This window comes from Microcebus murinus, unplaced genomic scaffold, assembly GCF_040939455.1.
Source record: "Microcebus murinus isolate Inina unplaced genomic scaffold, M.murinus_Inina_mat1.0 scaf007_hap2_Mmur4.0, whole genome shotgun sequence".
Lineage (NCBI taxonomy): Eukaryota > Metazoa > Chordata > Mammalia > Primates > Cheirogaleidae > Microcebus > Microcebus murinus.
This window is the reverse complement of record NW_027438953.1, coordinates 508,900-534,814: the sequence shown is the minus strand read 5'-3', so window position 1 is coordinate 534,814 and position 25,915 is coordinate 508,900. Positions and strand designations below refer to the sequence as shown.

The 25,915-nt window shown below is 64.6% G+C and overlaps 9 pseudogenes; all 9 read left to right on the top strand.

Moving 5' to 3' along the window:
• Window positions 1-192: 192 nt before the first annotated feature.
• On the top strand, window positions 193-311 carry LOC142866910 (uncharacterized; annotated as a pseudogene).
• A 2,101-nt stretch (window positions 312-2,412) lies between these two features.
• Window positions 2,413-2,531, top strand: LOC142866857 (uncharacterized; annotated as a pseudogene).
• Window positions 2,532-7,030: 4,499 nt separating this feature from the next.
• Window positions 7,031-7,149, top strand: LOC142866935 (uncharacterized; annotated as a pseudogene).
• A 2,123-nt stretch (window positions 7,150-9,272) lies between these two features.
• LOC142866934 (uncharacterized) lies at window positions 9,273-9,391 on the top strand (annotated as a pseudogene).
• A 2,126-nt stretch (window positions 9,392-11,517) lies between these two features.
• LOC142866909 (uncharacterized) lies at window positions 11,518-11,636 on the top strand (annotated as a pseudogene).
• Window positions 11,637-13,731: 2,095 nt separating this feature from the next.
• Window positions 13,732-13,850, top strand: LOC142866856 (uncharacterized; annotated as a pseudogene).
• A 3,430-nt stretch (window positions 13,851-17,280) lies between these two features.
• On the top strand, window positions 17,281-17,399 carry LOC142866908 (uncharacterized; annotated as a pseudogene).
• Window positions 17,400-19,497: 2,098 nt separating this feature from the next.
• LOC142866855 (uncharacterized) lies at window positions 19,498-19,616 on the top strand (annotated as a pseudogene).
• A 3,394-nt stretch (window positions 19,617-23,010) lies between these two features.
• LOC142866898 (uncharacterized) lies at window positions 23,011-23,129 on the top strand (annotated as a pseudogene).
• Window positions 23,130-25,915: the final 2,786 nt, after the last annotated feature.

The window sequence follows — 25,915 nt, the reverse complement described above, 5'->3', positions numbered from 1 at the left end:
AGAGAGACACCCCCCCGCCCCGCCCCACCCCGCCCCGCCCCGCCCGTCACCCCCGACCCTCGGAGCACACCGGACCCGGCCCGGCGCGGGGCCTGGGGCGGGAGGAGGCGGCGGCGGCGGCGGCGGCGGCGGCGGCGGCGGGAAAGCGCAGAGAGGCTCGGCTTCTTGAGCGGGGCAGGGGCGCCCTCCGCCGTCTAGGGCCACACCACCCCGAACGCCCCAGAGCTCGTCTGGTCTGGGAAGCTAAGCAGGGTCGGGCCTCCTTAGTACTTGGATGGGAGACCGCCTGGGAATACCGGGTGCCTTAGGCTTCTTCTGGTTTTTTTTTTTTTTTTTTTTTTTTGCCTCTTGTTCTGTTCCCTTTCTGGGAGCGCGGCGGCGGCCCGGGGTGGGGGTGACCCCCACCCTCAGCGCCCGCCCTGCGGCTGCCGGCTGGGCTGCCGCTACCCGCAAGGGGAGAGCCGCGGAGGTGGGCACCGCCTCCTGATGGGGACGTACACGCAGCTCTCCACGTCGGATTCCGGGGCTCTCTGTCCTGCCCGAAGGCCCAGCTGGCCTGCGGGTCCTTAGAGTGGCAAAAACCTCTGAAAACTGAGACTGAGGGTCCGGTGGGTGTCTGCACTTTTGTGCTGGGCACCCCAGGGAGGCCCGGGGGCTGGCTGGACAACGTGGTCTGCTGGGCGGTGGGGGGGGGTTGGAGGAGCAACTGATGCCCTTTGCACTTTGGGTAGCAAGAGTCTGAGGTGTCTCTGAGCCCTGTGCCCTGTGGGGGCGGGGCGGGGGGGAGGAGGAGGAGGAGGAGGAGGAGGTGGGAAGGGCCGGGGCCTGCAGTCCTGTTCCCGGGGTGGCACGGCAAGTGGCTTCTTCCACAGGCTGCTTGGCCTGGGCTCCCTGCACCTGGGCCTTTGGAGGACCGGCCCTGTGCTTGCCAACACTTCCTGCAGGGACCCAGAGCTGGGAGGTGGCATCTCTCAGCCCTGGGTCAGGCAGAGCCCCAGTGGGCCATGCCCACAACCTCTCTCAGCACCGGTCCCCCAGAAGGCTCCTTTGGGACCAGGATTCTCTTGCGGTGACTCTTTAAGGTCTGGCCCCTGGATGGAGGGGCACCAGGAGTAGAGGAGCAGGAAGGGGAAGGGGGTGGCCATGCGAGGGGACACTTTGAGGCCAAGTCCCAGCTTCAGCCTGATCCTCCTGGGAACCCCGCTCTGAGACAAGGAGCCGGGCTTCGCATTCCCACAGCAGCCAGTCGTGGGCTGAGGACACCTGGGGCGTTGGGAACTCCCTGGCTTCTCCTGGGTTTAACGTCTAGAGCTGCTCGGGAATCGTGCCGCCACACACACCCGAGCGCAGGTGTCTTCCGCACAGACTGCGGGCCTCGCTCTTCTGAATGCCGCTAGCTCGCCACCCACCCACGGGTGAACCTGGTCAGGGTGCTTTCTCTCAGGGGCAGACTCTTTTCCGGGCGGGCTACCGGTGTCTCTGTTTGCTCGTTTCTTTCTTCCATTTCGGGAAAGTCTTCCTTGCTGGGTGTGGAAATCTCCTATGCCTTCCCTCGCCTATTCTGTCAGCTTTCAAATTCTCTTTCAGTTGCCACCCTCACAGATGGATTAGGAAACTCTTTCCGGTGCACTCATTAGTGAAATGACCTCAAGGAAGCTGGAATCCAATATCTAATGGCCGATTTTTAGCGAGTCCACACGGGGTCGGGGTCCAATGCAGCCCCGGCCAGGCCCAGGCCCCTTGGACTGGGCCACAGGAGGACACGGAGGAGGGTCCCGTCCCCCACGAAGCGGTGCCGGCAGTTCTCCACGGGCTTAGGAGTTTTCCAGAGGTAGGAGATGGAGGGGACTGATTTCTTCAGCGCCCCCCAAACCACGCCACCCCACCCCACCCATGGGACACATCCCCAGAGAGAGACGCCCCATACACTGGCTGTGCCCCAGCCCTGGCCCGGGGGAATAGGCGGCAGCCCACCCACAGGGCGAGGGGGGCCGCAGCTGAAAGGGGTTGTGGGGGAGGGCGGCCCCTGGCTGGGGTCAAAGGGCGTGCGCGTGCGCAGTCAGCGGCGGCGAGGCGCCGGGGGTGGGCAGCGGGTACGTGAAGGAGGCCAGGCGAGGAGACGAGGGTGGCTGGGAGGGCTCCACCTTGGCGATTCCAGCCGTGGAGGCGCATCTTGTGTGAGTGTGCGTGAGTGTGAGTGTGTGTGTGTGTATAGAGAGACAGCCCCCCCGCCCCGCCCCGCCCCGCCCCGCCCCGCCCGTCACCCCCGACCCTCGGAGCACACCGGACCCGGCCCGGCGCGGGGCCTGGGGCGGGAGGAGGCGGCGGCGGCGGCGGCGGCGGCGGCGGCGGCGGCGGGGGGAAAGCGCAGAGAGGCTCGGCTTCTTGAGCGGGGCAGGGGCGCCCTCCACCGTCTAGGGCCACACCACCCCGAACGCCCCCGAGCTCGTCTGGTCTGGGAAGCTAAGCAGGGTCGGGCCTCCTTAGTACTTGGATGGGAGACCGCCTGGGAATACCGGGTGCCTTAGGCTTCTTCTGGTTTTTTTTTTTTTTTTTGCCTCCTCTTCTGTTCCCTTTCTGGGAGCGCGGCGGCGGCCCGGGGTGGGGGTGACCCCCACCCTCAGCGCCCGCCGCGGTGCCTGGCGCCCCAGCCCGCACCGTGGGGCCTCCTCTTGTCCCAAGCCGCGACACCGCCGCCACGCGGCAGCACGCGTGGCATCTGGACTGTCAGGTCTCAGACCCAAGGTCTGCTCTGTGGGAACCGACACGCTGGAGGAAACCTTGAGAGTCTGAGAGGGGAGGGAGTTCCAGAAGAAGGCCAGGATGTCATTTTGAGGGAGTATGTGACCAGAACTCGTCCCGTTGCTTTTGGGGTTCTATGGGCTACACGTAGGAATCTTTGGTGGTGGCACCTGATGTTGGGGGATCCGGAGTCACACCCAGACCTGCTCCACAGGCCTCCTTTTACTTTTCTCTTCGGATTCATCATTTTTAAAAAGTGTCTCTTACCTCTATTATTGCATTTTCTTTTCTCTCTCTTTTCAAGCAGATGATGGGAGTACAAGTATTCAGGTGACATGTGTTGCCCGTGCCCCCCTCCCCCCTGTGTTCTTATTCAGATACCTCTCATGTTGTCCCAGCGTATCGTGGGGGCACCAATGTTAAGGTCGGGTACGTCGCCCTCTCCAAGCCTCCACCCTCGGGTCAGAGCTTCAAGCGCGCCCATCCCCCAGTCGGTGCGCACCCACCCCATCCCTAACGGATGTGTATGCCCATCCCTCCCCCCACCCGCCCGACACCCACCCGACGAAGGTGATTCCTCTCTGTCCACTTAGGTGTCCATCCGTTCGTACCAGTTTGCTGGTGAGCGCGAGCACGTGGTGCTCGTGTGTCCATTCTTGGGATACTCGGCTTACTGGAACGGGTTCCAGCTCTGGCCAGGAGAACACGAGAGGTGCCCTCTCACCGCTGCTCCTCACAGCCGAATGGCACTCCGTGGTGTCCACGCGCCACATTTTATTAATGCACTCCTGGATGGAGGGGCACTCGGGTCGCTTCCACATCTTTGGGATTGTGAATTGTGCCCTAACTGTCACCCTACCCCTTACCCAGCCCGTCACCTCTGCCCCTGCCTGACGCACTCCTCCCCGGCCAGGCCCGTCACTGTCCTGGGCCCCCGCCTGACCGGCTCCTCCCCGCCCGGCGTGTCACCGTCCTCTGCCCCGGCCTGACATGCTCCTTCCCGCCCGGCCTCTCACCGTCCTCGGCCCCTGCCTGACCGGCTCCTCCGTCGCCTGGGCCTTCCAAGGGCTTGGTGTGGACGCTGCTTCCAGGAAGCCCTCCAGAATCCCGGCAGCAGGGTGGCCGCAGCAGTCTCCAGCAGCCGTCCCTAAGTCGCGTGCGGGGGGACGTGCCCCCGCTGTGCCGCGGGGGCCCAGCCTGGTGTCTTCCCTGAGGCCCTGCGGCTGCCGGCTGCCGCTCCCCGCAAGGGGAGAGCCGCGGAGGTGGGGACCGCCTCCTGATGGGGACGTACACGCAGCTCTCCACGTCGGATTCCGGGGCTCTCTGTCCTGCCCGAAGGCCCAGAGGGCCTGCGGGTCCTTAGAGTGGCAAAAGCATCCGAAAGCTGAGATTGAGGGTCCGGTGGGTGTCTGCACTTTTGTGCTGGGCACCCCAGGGAGGCCCGGGGGCTGGCTGGACGACGCGGTCTGCTGGGCGGGGGGTTTGGAGGAGCAACTGATGCCCTTTGCACTTTGGGTAGCAAGAGTCTGAGGTGTCTCTGAGCCCTGTGCCCTGTGGGGGCGGGGCGGGGGGGAGGAGGAGGAGGAGGAGGAGGTGGGAAGGGCCGGGGCCTGCAGTCCTGTTCCCGGGGTGGCACGGCAAGTGGCTTCTTCCACAGGCTGCTTGGCCTGGGCTCCCTGCACCTGGGCCTTTGGAGGACCGGCCCTGTGCTTGCCAACACTTCCTGCAGGGACCCAGAGCTGGGAGGTGGCATCTCTCAGCCCTGGGTCGGGCAGAGCCCCAGCGGGCCATGCCCACAACCTCTCTCAGCACCGGTCCCCCAGAAGGCTCCTTTGGGACCAGGATTCTCTTGCGGTGACTCTTTAAGGTCTGGCCCCTGGATGGAGGGGCACCAGGAGTGGAGGAGCAGGAAGGGGAAGGGGGTGGCCATGCGAGGGGACACTTTGAGGCCAAGTCCCAGCTTCAGCCTGATCCTCCTGGGAACCCCGCTCTGAGACAAGGAGCCGGGCTTCGCATTCCCACAGCAGCCAGTCGTGGGCTGAGGACACCTGGGGCGTTGGGAACTCCCTGGCTTCTCCTTGGTTTAACATCTAGAGCTGCTTGGGAATCGCGCCGCCACACACACCCGAGCGCAGGTGTCTTCCGCACAGACTGCGGGCCTCGCTCTTCTGAATGCCGCTAGCTCGCCACCCACCCACGGGTGAACCTGGTCAGGGTGCTTTCTCTCAGGGGCAGACTCTTTTCCGGGCGGGCTACCGGTGTCTCTGTTTGCTCGTTTCTTTCTTCCATTTCGGGAAAGTCTTCCTTGCTGGGTGTGGAAATCTCCTATGCCTTCCCTCGCCTATTCTGTCAGCTTTCAAATTCTCTTTCAGTTGCCACCCTCACAGATGGATTAGGAAACTCTTTCCGGTGCACTCATTAGTGAAATGACCTCAAGGAAGCTGGAATCCAATATCTAATGGCCGATTTTTAGCGAGTCCACACGGGGTCGGGGTCCAATGCAGCCCCGGCCAGGCCCAGGCCCCTTGGACTGGGCCACAGGAGGACACGGAGGAGGGTCCCGGCCCCCACGAAGCGGTGCCGGCAGTTCTCCACGGGCTTAGGAGTTTTCCAGAGGTAGGAGATGGAGGGGACTGATTTCTTCAGCGCCCCCCAAACCACGCCACCCCACCCCACCCATGGGACACATCCCCAGAGAGAGACGCCCCATACACTGGCTGTGCCCCAGCCCTGGCCCGGGGGAATAGGCGGCAGCCCACCCACAGGGCGAGGGGGGCCGCAGCTGAAAGGGGTTGTGGCGGAGGGCGGCCCCTGGCTGGGGTCAAAGGGCGTGCGCGTGCGCAGTCAGCGGCGGCGAGGCGCCGGGGGTGGGCAGCGGGTACGTGAAGGAGGCCAGGCGAGGAGACGAGGGGGGCTGGGAGGGCTCCACCTTGGCGAGTCCAGCCGTGGAGGCGCATCTTGTGTGAGTGTGCGTGAGTGTGAGTGTGTGTGTGTGTATAGAGAGACAGCCCCCCCGCCCCGCCCCGCCCCGCCCCGCCCCGCCCGTCACCCCCGACCCTCGGAGCACACCGGAGCCGGGCTTCGCATTCCCACAGCAGCCAGTCGTGGGCTGAGGACACCTGGGGCGTTGGGAACTCCCTGGCTTCTCCTTGGTTTAACATCTAGAGCTGCTTGGGAATCGCGCCGCCACACACACCCGAGCGCAGGTGTCTTCCGCACAGACTGCGGGCCTCGCTCTTCTGAATGCCGCTAGCTCGCCACCCACCCACGGGTGAACCTGGTCAGGGTGCTTTCTCTCAGGGGCAGACTCTTTTCCGGGCGGGCTACCGGTGTCTCTGTTTGCTCGTTTCTTTCTTCCATTTCGGGAAAGTCTTCCTTGCTGGGTGTGGAAATCTCCTATGCCTTCCCTCGCCTATTCTGTCAGCTTTCAAATTCTCTTTCAGTTGCCACCCTCACAGATGGATTAGGAAACTCTTTCCGGTGCACTCATTAGTGAAATGACCTCAAGGAAGCTGGAATCCAATATCTAATGGCCGATTTTTAGCAAGTCCACACGCCAGGGTGGTCGGGGTCCAATGCAGCCCCGGCCAGGCCCAGGCCCCTTGGACTGGGCCACAGGAGGACACGGAGGAGGGTCCCGGCCCCCACGAAGCGGTGCCGGCAGTTCTCCACGGGCTTGGGCGTTTTCCAGAGGTAGGAGATGGAGGGGACTGATTTCTTCAGCGCCCCCCAAACCACGCCACCCCACCCCACCCATGGGACACATCCCCAGAGAGAGACGCCCCATACACTGGCTGTGCCCCAGCCCTGGCCCGGGGGAATAGGCGGCAGCCCACCCACAGGGCGAGGGGGGGGGCGCAGCTGAAAGGGGTTGTGGGGGAGGGCGGCCCCTGGCTGGGGTCAAAGGGCGAGCGCCCCGCGCGTGCGCGTGCGCAGTCAGCGGCGGCGACGCGCCGGGGGTGGGCAGCGGGTACGTGAAGGAGGCCAGGCGAGGAGACGAGGGGGCCTGGGAGGGCTCCACCTTGGCGAGTCCAGCCGTGGAGGCGCATCTTGTGTGAGTGTGCGTGAGTGTGAGTGTGTGTGTGTGTATAGAGAGACACCCCCCCGCCCCGCCCCACCCCGCCCCGCCCCGCCCGTCACCCCCGACCCTCGGAGCACACCGGACCCGGCCCGGCGCGGGGCCTGGGGCGGGAGGAGGCGGCGGCGGCGGCGGCGGCGGCGGCGGCGGCGGCGGCGGGAAAGCGCAGAGAGGCTCGGCTTCTTGAGCGGGGCAGGGGCGCCCTCCGCCGTCTAGGGCCACACCACCCCGAACTCCCCAGAGCTCGTCTGGTCTGGGAAGCTAAGCAGGGTCGGGCCTCCTTAGTACTTGGATGGGAGACCGCCTGGGAATACCGGGTGCCTTAGGCTTCTTCTGGTTTTTTTTTTTTTTTTTTTTTTTTTTGCCTCTTGTTCTGTTCCCTTTCTGGGAGCGCGGCGGCGGCCCGGGGTGGGGGTGACCCCCACCCTCAGCGCCCGCCCTGCGGCTGCCGGCTGGGCTGCCGCTACCCGCAAGGGGAGAGCCGCGGAGGTGGGGACCGCCTCCTGATGGGGACGTACACGCAGCTCTCCACGTCGGATTCCGGGGCTCTCTGTCCTGCCCGAAGGCCCAGCTGGCCTGCGGGTCCTTAGAGTGGCAAAAACCTCCGAAAACTGAGACTGAGGGTCCGGTGGGTGTCTGCACTTTTGTGCTGGGCACCCCAGGGAGGCCCGGGGGCTGGCTGGACAACGTGGTCTGCTGGGCGGTGGGGGGGGGTTGGAGGAGCAACTGATGCCCTTTGCACTTTGGGTAGCAAGAGTCTGAGGTGTCTCTGAGCCCTGTGCCCTGTGGGGGCGGGGCGGGGGGGAGGAGGAGGAGGAGGAGGAGGAGGTGGGAAGGGCCGGGGCCTGCAGTCCTGTTCCCGGGGTGGCACGGCAAGTGGCTTCTTCCACAGGCTGCTTGGCCTGGGCTCCCTGCACCTGGGCCTTTGGAGGACCGGCCCTGTGCTTGCCAACACTTCCTGCAGGGACCCAGAGCTGGGAGGTGGCATCTCTCAGCCCTGGGTCGGGCAGAGCCCCAGCGGGCCATGCCCACAACCTCTCTCAGCACCGGTCCCCCAGAAGGCTCCTTTGGGACCAGGATTCTCTTGCGGTGACTCTTTAAGGTCTGGCCCCTGGATGGAGGGGCACCAGGAGTAGAGGAGCAGGAAGGGGAAGGGGGTGGCCATGCGAGGGGACACTTTGAGGCCAAGTCCCAGCTTCAGCCTGATCCTCCTGGGAACCCCGCTCTGAGACAAGGAGCCGGGCTTCGCATTCCCACAGCAGCCAGTCGTGGGCTGAGGACACCTGGGGCGTTGGGAACTCCCTGGCTTCTCCTTGGTTTAACATCTAGAGCTGCTTGGGAATCGCGCCGCCACACACACCCGAGCGCAGGTGTCTTCCGCACAGACTGCGGGCCTCGCTCTTCTGAATGCCGCTAGCTCGCCACCCACCCACGGGTGAACCTGGTCAGGGTGCTTTCTCTCAGGGGCAGACTCTTTTCCGGGCGGGCTACCGGTGTCTCTGTTTGCTCGTTTCTTTCTTCCATTTCGGGAAAGTCTTCCTTGCTGGGTGTGGAAATCTCCTATGCCTTCCCTCGCCTATTCTGTCAGCTTTCAAATTCTCTTTCAGTTGCCACCCTCACAGATGGATTAGGAAACTCTTTCCGGTGCACTCATTAGTGAAATGACCTCAAGGAAGCTGGAATCCAATATCTAATGGCCGATTTTTAGCGAGTCCACACGCCAGGGTGGTCGGGGTCCAATGCAGCCCCGGCCAGGCCCAGGCCCCTTGGACTGGGCCACAGGAGGACACGGAGGAGGGTCCCGGCCCCCACGAAGCGGTGCCGGCAGTTCTCCACGGGCTTGGGCGTTTTCCAGAGGTAGGAGATGGAGGGGACTGATTTCTTCAGCGCCCCCCAAACCACGCCACCCCACCCCACCCATGGGACACATCCCCAGAGAGAGACGCCCCATACACTGGCTGTGCCCCAGCCCTGGCCCGGGGGAATAGGCGGCAGCCCACCCACAGGGCGAGGGGGGGGGCGCAGCTGAAAGGGGTTGTGGGGGAGGGCGGCCCCTGGCTGGGGTCAAAGGGCGAGCGCCCCGCGCGTGCGCGTGCGCAGTCAGCGGCGGCGACGCGCCGGGGGTGGGCAGCGGGTACGTGAAGGAGGCCAGGCGAGGAGACGAGGGGGCCTGGGAGGGCTCCACCTTGGCGAGTCCAGCCGTGGAGGCGCATCTTGTGTGAGTGTGCGTGAGTGTGAGTGTGTGTGTGTGTATAGAGAGACACCCCCCCGCCCCGCCCCACCCCGCCCCGCCCCGAGCGTCACCCCCGACCCTCGGAGCACACCGGACCCGGCCCGGCGCGGGGCCTGGGGCGGGAGGAGGCGGCGGCGGCGGCGGCGGCGGCGGCGGCGGCGGCGGCGGGAAAGCGCAGAGAGGCTCGGCTTCTTGAGCGGGGCAGGGGCGCCCTCCGCCGTCTAGGGCCACACCACCCCGAACTCCCCAGAGCTCGTCTGGTCTGGGAAGCTAAGCAGGGTCGGGCCTCCTTAGTACTTGGATGGGAGACCGCCTGGGAATACCGGGTGCCTTAGGCTTCTTCTGGTTTTTTTTTTTTTTTTTTTTTTTTTTGCCTCTTGTTCTGTTCCCTTTCTGGGAGCGCGGCGGCGGCCCGGGGTGGGGGTGACCCCCACCCTCAGCGCCCGCCCTGCGGCTGCCGGCTGGGCTGCCGCTACCCGCAAGGGGAGAGCCGCGGAGGTGGGGACCGCCTCCTGATGGGGACGTACACGCAGCTCTCCACGTCGGATTCCGGGGCTCTCTGTCCTGCCCGAAGGCCCAGCTGGCCTGCGGGTCCTTAGAGTGGCAAAAACCTCCGAAAACTGAGACTGAGGGTCCGGTGGGTGTCTGCACTTTTGTGCTGGGCACCCCAGGGAGGCCCGGGGGCTGGCTGGACAACGTGGTCTGCTGGGCGGTGGGGGGGGGTTGGAGGAGCAACTGATGCCCTTTGCACTTTGGGTAGCAAGAGTCTGAGGTGTCTCTGAGCCCTGTGCCCTGTGGGGGCGGGGCGGGGGGGAGGAGGAGGAGGAGGAGGAGGAGGTGGGAAGGGCCGGGGCCTGCAGTCCTGTTCCCGGGGTGGCACGGCAAGTGGCTTCTTCCACAGGCTGCTTGGCCTGGGCTCCCTGCACCTGGGCCTTTGGAGGACCGGCCCTGTGCTTGCCAACACTTCCTGCAGGGACCCAGAGCTGGGAGGTGGCATCTCTCAGCCCTGGGTCGGGCAGAGCCCCAGCGGGCCATGCCCACAACCTCTCTCAGCACCGGTCCCCCAGAAGGCTCCTTTGGGACCAGGATTCTCTTGCGGTGACTCTTTAAGGTCTGGCCCCTGGATGGAGGGGCACCAGGAGTAGAGGAGCCGGAAGGGGAAGGGGGTGGCCATGCGAGGGGACACTTTGAGGCCAAGTCCCAGCTTCAGCCTGATCCTCCTGGGAACCCCGCTCTGAGACAAGGAGCCGGGCTTCGCATTCCCACAGCAGCCAGTCGTGGGCTGAGGACACCTGGGGCGTTGGGAACTCCCTGGCTTCTCCTTGGTTTAACATCTAGAGCTGCTTGGGAATCGCGCCGCCACACACACCCGAGCGCAGGTGTCTTCCGCACAGACTGCGGGCCTCGCTCTTCTGAATGCCGCTAGCTCGCCACCCACCCACGGGTGAACCTGGTCAGGGTGCTTTCTCTCAGGGGCAGACTCTTTTCCGGGCGGGCTACCGGTGTCTCTGTTTGCTCGTTTCTTTCTTCCATTTCGGGAAAGTCTTCCTTGCTGGGTGTGGAAATCTCCTATGCCTTCCCTCGCCTATTCTGTCAGCTTTCAAATTCTCTTTCAGTTGCCACCCTCACAGATGGATTAGGAAACTCTTTCCGGTGCACTCATTAGTGAAATGACCTCAAGGAAGCTGGAATCCAATATCTAATGGCCGATTTTTAGCGAGTCCACACGCCAGGGTGGTCGGGGTCCAATGCAGCCCCGGCCAGGCCCAGGCCCCTTGGACTGGGCCACAGGAGGACACGGAGGAGGGTCCCGGCCCCCACGAAGCGGTGCCGGCAGTTCTCCACGGGCTTAGGAGTTTTCCAGAGGTAGGAGATGGAGGGGACTGATTTCTTCAGCGCCCCCCAAACCACGCCACCCCACCCCACCCATGGGACACATCCCCAGAGAGAGACGCCCCATACACTGGCTGTGCCCCAGCCCTGGCCCGGGGGAATAGGCGGCAGCCCACCCACAGGGCGAGGGGGGGGGCGCAGCTGAAAGGGGTTGTGGGGGAGGGCGGCCCCTGGCTGGGGTCAAAGGGCGAGCGCCCCGCGCGTGCGCGTGCGCAGTCAGCGGCGGCGGCGACGCGCCGGGGGTGGGCAGCGGGTACGTGAAGGAGGCCAGGCGAGGAGACGAGGGGGCCTGGGAGGGCTCCACCTTGGCGAGTCCAGCCGTGGAGGCGCATCTTGTGTGAGTGTGCGTGAGTGTGAGTGTGTGTGTGTGTATAGAGAGACACCCCCCCGCCCCGCCCCACCCCGCCCCGCCCCGCCCGTCACCCCCGACCCTCGGAGCACACCGGACCCGGCCCGGCGCGGGGCCTGGGGCGGGAGGAGGCGGCGGCGGCGGCGGCGGCGGCGGCGGCGGCGGCGGCGGGAAAGCGCAGAGAGGCTCGGCTTCTTGAGCAGGGCAGGGGCGCCCTCCGCCGTCTAGGGCCACACCACCCCGAACGCCCCAGAGCTCGTCTGGTCTGGGAAGCTAAGCAGGGTCGGGCCTCCTTAGTACTTGGATGGGAGACCGCCTGGGAATACCGGGTGCCTTAGGCTTCTTCTGGTTTTTTTTTTTTTTTTTTTTTTTTTTTGCCTCTTGTTCTGTTCCCTTTCTGGGAGCGCGGCGGCGGCCCGGGGTGGGGGTGACCCCCACCCTCAGCGCCCGCCCTGCGGCTGCCGGCTGGGCTGCCGCTACCCGCAAGGGGAGAGCCGCGGAGGTGGGGACCGCCTCCTGATGGGGACGTACACGCAGCTCTCCACGTCGGATTCCGGGGCTCTCTGTCCTGCCCGAAGGCCCAGCTGGCCTGCGGGTCCTTAGAGTGGCAAAAACCTCCGAAAACTGAGACTGAGGGTCCGGTGGGTGTCTGCACTTTTGTGCTGGGCACCCCAGGGAGGCCCGGGGGCTGGCTGGACAACGTGGTCTGCTGGGCGGTGGGGGGGGGTTGGAGGAGCAACTGATGCCCTTTGCACTTTGGGTAGCAAGAGTCTGAGGTGTCTCTGAGCCCTGTGCCCTGTGGGGGCGGGGCGGGGGGGAGGAGGAGGAGGAGGAGGAGGAGGTGGGAAGGGCCGGGGCCTGCAGTCCTGTTCCCGGGTGGCACGGCAAGTGGCTTCTTCCACAGGCTGCTTGGCCTGGGCTCCCTGCACCTGGGCCTTTGGAGGACCGGCCCTGTGCTTGCCAACACTTCCTGCAGGGACCCAGAGCTGGGAGGTGGCATCTCTCAGCCCTGGGTCGGGCAGAGCCCCAGCGGGCCATGCCCACAACCTCTCTCAGCACCGGTCCCCCAGAAGGCTCCTTTGGGACCAGGATTCTCTTGCGGTGACTCTTTAAGGTCTGGCCCCTGGATGGAGGGGCACCAGGAGTAGAGGAGCCGGAAGGGGAAGGGGGTGGCCATGCGAGGGGACACTTTGAGGCCAAGTCCCAGCTTCAGCCTGATCCTCCTGGGAACCCCGCTCTGAGACAAGGAGCCGGGCTTCGCATTCCCACAGCAGCCAGTCGTGGGCTGAGGACACCTGGGGCGTTGGGAACTCCCTGGCTTCTCCTTGGTTTAACATCTAGAGCTGCTTGGGAATCGCGCCGCCACACACACCCGAGCGCAGGTGTCTTCCGCACAGACTGCGGGCCTCGCTCTTCTGAATGCCGCTAGCTCGCCACCCACCCACGGGTGAACCTGGTCAGGGTGCTTTCTCTCAGGGGCAGACTCTTTTCCGGGCGGGCTACCGGTGTCTCTGTTTGCTCGTTTCTTTCTTCCATTTCGGGAAAGTCTTCCTTGCTGGGTGTGGAAATCTCCTATGCCTTCCCTCGCCTATTCTGTCAGCTTCAAAATTCTCTTTCAGTTGCCACCCTCACAGATGGATTAGGAAACTCTTTCCGGTGCACTCATTAGTGAAATGACCTCAAGGAAGCTGGAATCCAATATCTAATGGCCGATTTTTAGCGAGTCCACACGGGGTCGGGGTCCAATGCAGCCCCGGCCAGGCCCAGGCCCCTTGGACTGGGCCACAGGAGGACACGGAGGAGGGTCCCGGCCCCCACGAAGCGGTGCCGGCAGTTCTCCACGGGCTTGGGAGTTTTCCAGAGGTAGGAGATGGAGGGGACTGATTTCTTCAGCGCCCCCCAAACCACGCCACCCCACCCCACCCATGGGACACATCCCCAGAGAGAGACGCCCCATACACTGGCTGTGCCCCAGCCCTGGCCCGGGGGAATAGGCGGCAGCCCACCCACAGGGCGAGGGGGGCCGCAGCTGAAAGTGGTTGTGGCGGAGGGCGGCCCCTGGCTGGGGTCAAAGGGCGTGCGCGTGCGCAGTCAGCGGCGGCGAGGCGCCGGGGGTGGGCAACGGGTACGTGAATGAGGCCAGGCGAGGAGACGAGGGGGGCTGGGAGGGCTCCACCTTGGCGAGTCCAGCCGTGGAGGCGCATCTTGTGTGAGTGTGCGTGAGTGTGAGTGTGTGTGTGTGTATAGAGAGACAGCCCCCCCGCCCCGCCCCGCCCCGCCCCGCCCGTCACCCCCGACCCTCGGAGCACACCGGACCCGGCCCGGCGCGGGGCCTGGGGCGGGAGGAGGCGGCGGCGGCGGCGGCGGCGGCGGCGGCGGCGGCGGGAAAGCGCAGAGAGGCTCGGCTTCTTGAGCGGGGCAGGGGCGCCCTCCGCCGTCTAGGGCCACACCACCCCGAACGCCCCCGAGCTCGTCTGGTCTGGGAAGCTAAGCAGGGTCGGGCCTCCTTAGTACTTGGATGGGAGACCGCCTGGGAATACCGGGTGCCTTAGGCTTCTTCTGGTTTTTTTTTTTTTTTTTTTTTTTTTGCCTCCTGTTCTGTTCCCTTTCTGGGAGCGCGGCGGCGGCCCGGGGTGGGGGTGACCCCCACCCTCAGCGCCCGCCGCGGTGCCTGGCGCCCCAGCCCGCACCGTGGGGCCTCCTCTTGTCCCAAGCCGCGACACCGCCGCCACGCGGCAGCACGCGTGGCATCTGGACTGTCAGGTCTCAGACCCAAGGTCTGCTCTGTGGGAACCGACACGTTGGAGGAAACCTTGAGAATCTGAGAGGGGAGGGTGTTCCAGAAGAAGGCCAGGATGTCATTTTGAGGGAGTATGTGACCAGAACTCGTCCCGTTGCTTTTGGGGTTCTATGGGCTACACGTAGGAATCTTTGGTGGTGGCACCTGATGTTGGGGGATCCGGAGTCACACCCAGACCTGCTCCACAGGCCTCCTTTTACTTTTCTCTTCGGATTCATCATTTTTAAAAAGTGTCTCTTACCTCTATTATTGCATTTTCTTTTCTCTCTCTTTTCAAGCAGATGATGGGAGTACAAGTATTCAGGTGACATGTGTTGCCCGTGCCCCCCTCCCCCCTGTGTTCTTATTCAGATACCTCTCATGTTGTCCCAGCGTATCGTGGGGGCACCAATGTTAAGGTCGGGTACGTCGCCCTCTCCAAGCCTCCACCCTCGGGTCAGAGCTTCAAGCGCGCCCATCCCCCAGTCGGTGCGCACCCACCCCATCCCTAACGGATGTGTATGCCCATCCCTCCCCCCACCCGCCCGACACCCACCCGACGAAGGTGATTCCTCTCTGTCCACTTAGGTGTCCATCCGTTCGTACCAGTTTGCTGGTGAGCGCGAGCACGTGGTGCTCGTGTGTCCATTCTTGGGATACTCGGCTTACTGGAACGGGTTCCAGCTCTGGCCAGGAGAACACGAGAGGTGCCCTCTCACCGCTGCTCCTCACAGCCGAATGGCACTCCGTGGTGTCCACGCGCCACATTTTATTAATGCACTCCTGGATGGATGGGCACTCGGGTCGCTTCCACATCTTTGCGATTGTGAATTGTGCCCTAAGTGTCACCCTACCCCTTACCCAGCCCGTCTCCTCTGCCCCTGCCTGACGCACTCCTCCCCGGCCAGGCCCGTCACTGTCCTGGGCCCCCGCCTGACCGGCTCCTCCCCGCCCGGCCTGTCACCGTCCTCTGCCCCGGCCTGACATGCTCCTTCCCGCCCGGCCTCTCACCGTCCTCGGCCCCTGCCTGACCGGCTCCTCCGTCGCCTGGGCCTTCCAAGGGCTTGGTGTGGACGCTGCTTCCAGGAAGCCCTCCAGAAACCCGGCAGCAGGGTGGCCGCAACAGTCTCCAGCAGCCGTCCCTAAGTCGCGTGCGGGGGCCCAGCCTGGTGTCTTCCCTGAGGCCCTGCGGCTGCCGGCTGCCGCTCCCCGCAAGGGGAGAGCCGCGGAGGTGGGGACCGCCTCCTGATGGGGACGTACACGCAGCTCTCCACGTCGGATTCCGGGGCTCTCTGTCCTGCCCGAAGGCCCAGCGGGCCTGCGGGTCCTTAGAGTGGCAAAAGCATCCGAAAGCTGAGATTGAGGGTCCGGTGGGTGTCTGCACTTTTGTGCTGGGCACCCCAGGGAGGCCCGGGGGCTGGCTGGACGACGCGGTCTGCTGGGCGGGGGGTTTGGAGGAGCAACTGATGCCCTTTGCACTTTGGGTAGCAAGAGTCTGAGGTGTCTCTGAGCCCTGTGCCATGTCGGGGGGGGGTGCGGGGCGGAGGAGGAGGAGGAGGAGGAGGTGGGAAGGGCCGGGGCCTGCAGTCCTGTTCCCGGGGTGGCACGGCAAGTGGCTTCTTCCACAGGCTGCTTGGCCTGGGCTCCCTGCACCTGGGCCTTTGGAGGACCGGCCCTGTGCTTGCCAACACTTCCTGCAGGGACCCAGAGCTGGGAGGTGGCATCTCTCAGCCCTGGGTCGGGCAGAGCCCCAGCGGGCCATGCCCACAACCTCTCTCAGCACCGGTCCCCCAGAAGGCTCCTTTGGGACCAGGATTCTCTTGCGGTGACTCTTTAAGGTCTGGCCCCTGGATGGAGGGGCACCAGGAGTAGAGGAGCAGGAAGGGGAAGGGGGTGGCCATGCGAGGGGACACTTTGAGGCCAAGTCCCAGCTTCAGCCTGATCCTCCTGGGAACCCCGCTCTGAGACAAGGAGCCGGGCTTCGCATTCCCACAGCAGCCAGTCGTGGGCTGAGGACACCTGGGGCGTTGGGAACTCCCTGGCTTCTCCTGGGTTTAACGTCTAGAGCTGCTCGGGAATCGTGCCGCCACACACACCCGAGCGCAGGTGTCTTCCGCAGAGACTGCGGGCCTCGCTCTTCTGAATGCCGCTGGCTCGCCACCCACCCACGGGTGAACCACCTGGTCAGGGTGCTTTCTCTCAGGGGCAGACTCTTTTCCGGGCGGGCTACCGGTGTCTCTGTTTGCTCGTTTCGTTCTTCCATTCCGGGAAAGTCTTCCTTGCTGGGTGTGGAAATCTCCTGTGCCTTCCCTCGCCTATTCTGTCAGCTTTAAAATTCTCTTTCAGTTGCCACCCTCACAGATGGATTAGGAAACTCTTTCCGGTGCACTCATTAGTGAAATGACCTCAGTGAAGCTGGAATCCAATATCTAATGGCCGATTTTTAGCGAGTCCACACGCCAGGGTGGTCGGGGTCCAATGCAGCCCCGGCCAGGCCCGGGCCCCTTGGACTGGGCCACAGGAGGACACAGAGGAGGGTCCCGGCCCCCACGAAGCGGTGCCGGCAGTTCTCCACGGGCTTGGGCGTTTTCCAGAGGTAGGAGATGGAGGGGACTGATTTCTTCAGCGCCCCACAGACCACGCCACCCCACCCCACCCATGGGACACATCCCCAGAGAGAGACGCATCATACACTGGCTCCCCTCCCCGTTGCGCTGTGCCCCAGCCCTGGCCCGGGGGAATAGGCGGCAGCCCACCCACAGGGCGAGGGTGGGCGCAGCTGAAAGGGGTTGTGGGGGAGGGCGGCCCCTGGCTGGGGTCAAAGGGCGAGCGCCCCGCGCGTGCGCGTGCGCAGTCAGCGGCGGCGACGCGCCGGGGGTGGGCAGCGGGTACGTGAAGGAGGCCAGGCGAGGAGACGAGGGGGCCTGGGAGGGCTCCACCTTGGCGAGTCCAGCCGTGGAGGCGCATCTTGTGTGAGTGTGCGTGAGTGTGAGTGTGTGTGTGTGTATAGAGAGACACCCCCCCGCCCCGCCCCACCCCGCCCCGCCCCGCCCGTCACCCCCGACCCTCGGAGCACACCGGACCCGGCCCGGCGCGGGGCCTGGGGCGGGAGGAGGCGGCGGCGGCGGCGGCGGCGGCGGCGGCGGCGGCGGCGGGAAAGCGCAGAGAGGCTCGGCTTCTTGAGCGGGGCAGGGGCGCCCTCCGCCGTCTAGGGCCACACCACCCCGAACGCCCCAGAGCTCGTCTGGTCTGGGAAGCTAAGCAGGGTCGGGCCTCCTTAGTACTTGGATGGGAGACCGCCTGGGAATACCGGGTGCCTTAGGCTTCTTCTGGTTTTTTTTTTTTTTTTTTTTTTTTGCCTCTTGTTCTGTTCCCTTTCTGGGAGCGCGGCGGCGGCCCGGGGTGGGGGTGACCCCCACCCTCAGCGCCCGCCCTGCGGCTGCCGGCTGGGCTGCCGCTACCCGCAAGGGGAGAGCCGCGGAGGTGGGCACCGCCTCCTGATGGGGACGTACACGCAGCTCTCCACGTCGGATTCCGGGGCTCTCTGTCCTGCCCGAAGGCCCAGCTGGCCTGCGGGTCCTTAGAGTGGCAAAAACCTCTGAAAACTGAGACTGAGGGTCCGGTGGGTGTCTGCACTTTTGTGCTGGGCACCCCAGGGAGGCCCGGGGGCTGGCTGGACAACGTGGTCTGCTGGGCGGTGGGGGGGGGTTGGAGGAGCAACTGATGCCCTTTGCACTTTGGGTAGCAAGAGTCTGAGGTGTCTCTGAGCCCTGTGCCCTGTGGGGGCGGGGCGGGGGGGAGGAGGAGGAGGAGGAGGAGGAGGTGGGAAGGGCCGGGGCCTGCAGTCCTGTTCCCGGGGTGGCACGGCAAGTGGCTTCTTCCACAGGCTGCTTGGCCTGGGCTCCCTGCACCTGGGCCTTTGGAGGACCGGCCCTGTGCTTGCCAACACTTCCTGCAGGGACCCAGAGCTGGGAGGTGGCATCTCTCAGCCCTGGGTCGGGCAGAGCCCCAGTGGGCCATGCCCACAACCTCTCTCAGCACCGGTCCCCCAGAAGGCTCCTTTGGGACCAGGATTCTCTTGCGGTGACTCTTTAAGGTCTGGCCCCTGGATGGAGGGGCACCAGGAGTAGAGGAGCAGGAAGGGGAAGGGGGTGGCCATGCGAGGGGACACTTTGAGGCCAAGTCCCAGCTTCAGCCTGATCCTCCTGGGAACCCCGCTCTGAGACAAGGAGCCGGGCTTCGCATTCCCACAGCAGCCAGTCGTGGGCTGAGGACACCTGGGGCGTTGGGAACTCCCTGGCTTCTCCTGGGTTTAACGTCTAGAGCTGCTCGGGAATCGTGCCGCCACACACACCCGAGCGCAGGTGTCTTCCGCACAGACTGCGGGCCTCGCTCTTCTGAATGCCGCTAGCTCGCCACCCACCCACGGGTGAACCTGGTCAGGGTGCTTTCTCTCAGGGGCAGACTCTTTTCCGGGCGGGCTACCGGTGTCTCTGTTTGCTCGTTTCTTTCTTCCATTTCGGGAAAGTCTTCCTTGCTGGGTGTGGAAATCTCCTATGCCTTCCCTCGCCTATTCTGTCAGCTTTCAAATTCTCTTTCAGTTGCCACCCTCACAGATGGATTAGGAAACTCTTTCCGGTGCACTCATTAGTGAAATGACCTCAAGGAAGCTGGAATCCAATATCTAATGGCCGATTTTTAGCGAGTCCACACGGGGTCGGGGTCCAATGCAGCCCCGGCCAGGCCCAGGCCCCTTGGACTGGGCCACAGGAGGACACGGAGGAGGGTCCCGTCCCCCACGAAGCGGTGCCGGCAGTTCTCCACGGGCTTAGGAGTTTTCCAGAGGTAGGAGATGGAGGGGACTGATTTCTTCAGCGCCCCCCAAACCACGCCACCCCACCCCACCCATGGGACACATCCCCAGAGAGAGACGCCCCATACACTGGCTGTGCCCCAGCCCTGGCCCGGGGGAATAGGCGGCAGCCCACCCACAGGGCGAGGGGGGCCGCAGCTGAAAGGGGTTGTGGGGGAGGGCGGCCCCTGGCTGGGGTCAAAGGGCGTGCGCGTGCGCAGTCAGCGGCGGCGAGGCGCCGGGGGTGGGCAGCGGGTACGTGAAGGAGGCCAGGCGAGGAGACGAGGGGGGCTGGGAGGGCTCCACCTTGGCGATTCCAGCCGTGGAGGCGCATCTTGTGTGAGTGTGCGTGAGTGTGAGTGTGTGTGTGTGTATAGAGAGACAGCCCCCCCGCCCCGCCCCGCCCCGCCCCGCCCCGCCCGTCACCCCCGACCCTCGGAGCACACCGGACCCGGCCCGGCGCGGGGCCTGGGGCGGGAGGAGGCGGCGGCGGCGGCGGCGGCGGCGGCGGCGGCGGGGGGAAAGCGCAGAGAGGCTCGGCTTCTTGAGCGGGGCAGGGGCGCCCTCCACCGTCTAGGGCCACACCACCCCGAACGCCCCCGAGCTCGTCTGGTCTGGGAAGCTAAGCAGGGTCGGGCCTCCTTAGTACTTGGATGGGAGACCGCCTGGGAATACCGGGTGCCTTAGGCTTCTTCTGGTTTTTTTTTTTTTTTTTGCCTCCTCTTCTGTTCCCTTTCTGGGAGCGCGGCGGCGGCCCGGGGTGGGGGTGACCCCCACCCTCAGCGCCCGCCGCGGTGCCTGGCGCCCCAGCCCGCACCGTGGGGCCTCCTCTTGTCCCAAGCCGCGACACCGCCGCCACGCGGCAGCACGCGTGGCATCTGGACTGTCAGGTCTCAGACCCAAGGTCTGCTCTGTGGGAACCGACACGCTGGAGGAAACCTTGAGAGTCTGAGAGGGGAGGGAGTTCCAGAAGAAGGCCAGGATGTCATTTTGAGGGAGTATGTGACCAGAACTCGTCCCGTTGCTTTTGGGGTTCTATGGGCTACACGTAGGAATCTTTGGTGGTGGCACCTGATGTTGGGGGATCCGGAGTCACACCCAGACCTGCTCCACAGGCCTCCTTTTACTTTTCTCTTCGGATTCATCATTTTTAAAAAGTGTCTCTTACCTCTATTATTGCATTTTCTTTTCTCTCTCTTTTCAAGCAGATGATGGGAGTACAAGTATTCAGGTGACATGTGTTGCCCGTGCCCCCCTCCCCCCTGTGTTCTTATTCAGATACCTCTCATGTTGTCCCAGCGTATCGTGGGGGCACCAATGTTAAGGTCGGGTACGTCGCCCTCTCCAAGCCTCCACCCTCGGGTCAGAGCTTCAAGCGCGCCCATCCCCCAGTCGGTGCGCACCCACCCCATCCCTAACGGATGTGTATGCCCATCCCTCCCCCCACCCGCCCGACACCCACCCGACGAAGGTGATTCCTCTCTGTCCACTTAGGTGTCCATCCGTTCGTACCAGTTTGCTGGTGAGCGCGAGCACGTGGTGCTCGTGTGTCCATTCTTGGGATACTCGGCTTACTGGAACGGGTTCCAGCTCTGGCCAGGAGAACACGAGAGGTGCCCTCTCACCGCTGCTCCTCACAGCCGAATGGCACTCCGTGGTGTCCACGCGCCACATTTTATTAATGCACTCCTGGATGGAGGGGCACTCGGGTCGCTTCCACATCTTTGGGATTGTGAATTGTGCCCTAACTGTCACCCTACCCCTTACCCAGCCCGTCACCTCTGCCCCTGCCTGACGCACTCCTCCCCGGCCAGGCCCGTCACTGTCCTGGGCCCCCGCCTGACCGGCTCCTCCCCGCCCGGCGTGTCACCGTCCTCTGCCCCGGCCTGACATGCTCCTTCCCGCCCGGCCTCTCACCGTCCTCGGCCCCTGCCTGACCGGCTCCTCCGTCGCCTGGGCCTTCCAAGGGCTTGGTGTGGACGCTGCTTCCAGGAAGCCCTCCAGAATCCCGGCAGCAGGGTGGCCGCAGCAGTCTCCAGCAGCCGTCCCTAAGTCGCGTGCGGGGGGACGTGCCCCCGCTGTGCCGCGGGGGCCCAGCCTGGTGTCTTCCCTGAGGCCCTGCGGCTGCCGGCTGCCGCTCCCCGCAAGGGGAGAGCCGCGGAGGTGGGGACCGCCTCCTGATGGGGACGTACACGCAGCTCTCCACGTCGGATTCCGGGGCTCTCTGTCCTGCCCGAAGGCCCAGAGGGCCTGCGGGTCCTTAGAGTGGCAAAAGCATCCGAAAGCTGAGATTGAGGGTCCGGTGGGTGTCTGCACTTTTGTGCTGGGCACCCCAGGGAGGCCCGGGGGCTGGCTGGACGACGCGGTCTGCTGGGCGGGGGGTTTGGAGGAGCAACTGATGCCCTTTGCACTTTGGGTAGCAAGAGTCTGAGGTGTCTCTGAGCCCTGTGCCCTGTGGGGGCGGGGCGGGGGGGAGGAGGAGGAGGAGGAGGAGGTGGGAAGGGCCGGGGCCCGCAGTCCTGTTCCCGGGGTGGCACGGCAAGTGGCTTCTTCCACAGGCTGCTTGGCCTGGGCTCCCTGCACCTGGGCCTTTGGAGGACCGGCCCTGTGCTTGCCAACACTTCCTGCAGGGACCCAGAGCTGGGAGGTTGCATCTCTCAGCCCTGGGTCGGGCAGAGCCCCAGCGGGCCATGCCCACAACCTCTCTCAGCACCGGTCCCCCAGAAGGCTCCTTTGGGACCAGGATTCTCTTGCGGTGACTCTTTAAGGTCTGGCCCCTGGATGGAGGGGCACCAGGAGTAGAGGAGCAGGAAGGGGAAGGGGGTGGCCATGCGAGGGGACACTTTGAGGCCAAGTCCCAGCTTCAGCCTGATCCTCCTGGGAACCCCGCTCTGAGACAAGGAGCCGGGCTTCGCATTCCCACAGCAGCCAGTCGTGTGCTGAGGACACCTGGGGCGTTGGGAACTCCCTGGCTTCTCCTGGGTTTAACATCTAGAGCTGCTTGGGAATCGCGCCGCCACACACACCCGAGCGCAGGTGTCTTCCGCACAGACTGCGGGCCTCGCTCTTCTGAATGCCGCTAGCTCGCCACCCACCCACGGGTGAACCTGGTCAGGGTGCTTTCTCTCAGGGGCAGACTCTTTTCCGGGCGGGCTACCGGTGTCTCTGTTTGCTCGTTTCTTTCTTCCATTTCGGGAAAGTCTTCCTTGCTGGGTGTGGAAATCTCCTATGCCTTCCCTCGCCTATTCTGTCAGCTTTCAAATTCTCTTTCAGTTGCCACCCTCACAGATGGATTAGGAAACTCTTTCCGGTGCACTCATTAGTGAAATGACCTCAAGGAAGCTGGAATCCAATATCTAATGGCCGATTTTTAGCGAGTCCACACGCCAGGGTGGTCGGGGTCCAATGCAGCCCCGGCCAGGCCCAGGCCCCTTGGACTGGGCCACAGGAGGACACGGAGGAGGGTCCCGGCCCCCACGAAGCGGTGCCGGCAGTTCTCCACGGGCTTGGGCGTTTTCCAGAGGTAGGAGATGGAGGGGACTGATTTCTTCAGCGCCCCCCAAACCACGCCACCCCACCCCACCCATGGGACACATCCCCAGAGAGAGACGCCCCATACACTGGCTGTGCCCCAGCCCTGGCCCGGGGGAATAGGCGGCAGCCCACCCACAGGGCGAGGGGGGCCGCAGCTGAAAGGGGTTGTGGGGGAGGGCGGCCCCTGGCTGGGGTCAAAGGGCGAGCGTCCCGCTCGTGCGCAGTCAGCTGCGGCCAGGCGCCTGGGGTGGGCAGCGGGTACGTGAAGGAGGCCAGGCAAGGAGACGAGGGGGGCTGGGAGGGCTCCACCTTGGCGAGTCCAGCCGTGGAGGCGCATATTGTGTGAGTGTGCGTGAGTGTGAGTGTGTGTGTGTATAGAGAGACAGCCCCGCGCCCCGCCCCACCCCGCCCCGCCCCGCCCGTCACCCCCGACCCTCGGAGCACACCGGACCCGGCCCGGCGCGGGGCCTGGGGCGGGAGGAGGCGGCGGCGGCGGCGGGAAAGCGCAGAGAGGCTCGGCTTCTTGAGCGGGGCAGGGGCGCCCTCCGCCGTCTAGGGCCACACCACCCCGAACGCCCCCGAGCTCGTCTGGTCTGGGAAGCTAAGCAGGGTCGGGCCTCCTTAGTACTTGGATGGGAGACCGCTTGGGAATACCGGGTGCCTTAGGCTTCTTCTGGTTTTTTTTTTTTTTTTTTTTGCCTCCTGTTCCCTTTCTGGGAGCGCGGCGGCGGCCCGGGGTGGGGGTGACCCCCACCCTCAGCGCCCGCCGCGGTGCCTGGCGCCCCAGCCCGCACCGTGGGGCCTCCTCTTGTCCCAAGCCGCGACACCGCCGCCACGCGGCAGCACGCGTGGCATCTGGACTGTCAGGTCTCAGACCCAAGGTCTGCTCTGTGGGAACCGACACGCTGGAGGAAACCTTGAGAGTCTGAGAGGGGAGGGAGTTCCAGAAGAAGGCCAGGATGTCATTTTGAGGGAGTATGTGACCAGAACTCGTCCCGTTGCTTTTGGGGTTCTATGGGCTACACGTAGGAATCTTTGGTGGTGGCACCTGATGTTGGGGGATCCGGAGTCACACCCAGACCTGCTCCACAGGCCTCCTTTTACTTTTCTCTTCGGATTCATCATTTTTAAAAAGTGTCTCTTACCTCTATTATTGCATTTTCTTTTCTCTCTCTTTTCAAGCAGATGATGGGAGTACAAGTATTCAGGTGACATGTGTTGCCCGTGCCCCCCTCCCCCCTGTGTTCTTATTCAGATACCTCTCATGTTGTCCCAGCGTATCGTGGGGGCACCAATGTTAAGGTCGGGTACGTCGCCCTCTCCAAGCCTCCACCCTCGGGTCAGAGCTTCAAGCGCGCCCATCCCCCAGTCGGTGCGCACCCACCCCATCCCTAACGGATGTGTATGCCCATCCCTCCCCCCACCCGCCCGACACCCACCCGACGAAGGTGATTCCTCTCTGTCCACTTAGGTGTCCATCCGTTCGTACCAGTTTGCTGGTGAGCGCGAGCACGTGGTGCTCGTGTGTCCATTCTTGGGATACTCGGCTTACTGGAACGGGTTCCAGCTCTGGCCAGGAGAACACGAGAGGCGCCCTCTCACCGCTGCTCCTCACAGCCGAATGGCACTCCGTGGTGTCCACGCGCCACATTTTATTAATGCACTCCTGGATGGATGGGCACTCGGGTCGCTTCCACATCTTTGGGATTGTGAATTGTGCCCTAACTGTCACCCTACCCCTTACCCAGCCCGTCACCTCTGCCCCTGCCTGACGCACTCCTCCCCGGCCAGGCCCGTCACTGTCCTGGGCCCCCGCCTGACCGGCTCCTCCCCGCCCGGCGTGTCACCGTCCTCTGCCCCGGCCTGACATGCTCCTTCCCGCCCGGCCTCTCACCATCCTCGGCCCCTGCCTGACCGGCTCCTCCGTCGCCTGGGCCTTCCAAGGGCTTGGTGTGGACGCTGCTTCCAGGAAGCCCTCCAGAAACCCGGCAGCAGGGTGGCCGCAGCAGTCTCCAGCAGCCGTCCCTAAGTCGCGTGCGGGGGGACGTGCCCCCGCTGTGCCGCGGGGGCCCAGCCTGGTGTCTTCCCTGAGGCCCTGCGGCTGCCGGCTGCCGCTCCCCGCAAGGGGAGAGCCGCGGAGGTGGGGACCGCCTCCTGATGGGGACGTACACGCAGCTCTCCACGTCGGATTCCGGGGCTCTCTGTCCTGCCCGAAGGCCCAGCGGGCCTGCGGGTCCTTAGAGTGGCAAAAGCATCCGAAAGCTGAGATTGAGGGTCCGGTGGGTGTCTGCACTTTTGTGCTGGGCACCCCAGGGAGGCCCGGGGGCTGGCTGGACGACGCGGTCTGCTGGGCGGGGGGTTTGGAGGAGCAACTGATGCCCTTTGCACTTTGGGTAGCAAGAGTCTGAGGTGTCTCTGAGCCCTGTGCCATGTCGGGGGGGGGGTGCAGGGCGGAGGAGGAGGAGGAGGAGGAGGTGGGAAGGGCCGGGGCCCGCAGTCCTGTTCCCGGGGTGGCAGGGCAAGTGGCTTCTTCCACAGGCTGCTTGGCCTGGGCTCCCTGCACCTGGGCCTTTGGAGGACCGGCCCTGTGCTTGCCAACACTTCCTGCAGGGACCCAGAGCTGGGAGGTTGCATCTCTCAGCCCTGGGTCGGGCAGAGCCCCAGCGGGCCATGCCCACAACCTCTCTCAGCACCGGTCCCCCAGAAGGCTCCTTTGGGACCAGGATTCTCTTGCGGTGACTCTTTAAGGTCTGGCCCCTGGATGGAGGGGCACCAGGAGTAGAGGAGCAGGAAGGGGAAGGGGGTGGCCATGCGAGGGGACACTTTGAGGCCAAGTCCCAGCTTCAGCCTGATCCTCCTGGGAACCCCGCTCTGAGACAAGGAGCCGGGCTTCGCATTCCCACAGCAGCCAGTCGTGTGCTGAGGACACCTGGGGCGTTGGGAACTCCCTGGCTTCTCCTGGGTTTAACATCTAGAACTGCTTGTGAATCACGCCGCCACACACACCCGAGCGCAGGTGTCTTCCGCACAGACTGCGGGCCTCGCTCTTCTGAATGCCGCTAGCTCGCCACCCACCCACGGGTGAACCTGGTCAGGGTGCTTTCTCTCAGGGGCAGACTCTTTTCCGGGCGGGCTACCGGTGTCTCTGTTTGCTCGTTTCTTTCTTCCATTTCGGGAAAGTCTTCCTTGCTGGGTGTGGAAATCTCCTATGCCTTCCCTCGCCTATTCTGTCAGCTTTCAAATTCTCTTTCAGTTGCCACCCTCACAGATGGATTAGGAAACTCTTTCCGGTGCACTCATTAGTGAAATGACCTCAAGGAAGCTGGAATCCAATATCTAATGGCCGATTTTTAGCGAGTCCACACGCCAGGGTGGTCGGGGTCCAATGCAGCCCCGGCCAGGCCCAGGCCCCTTGGACTGGGCCACAGGAGGACACGGAGGAGGGTCCCGGCCCC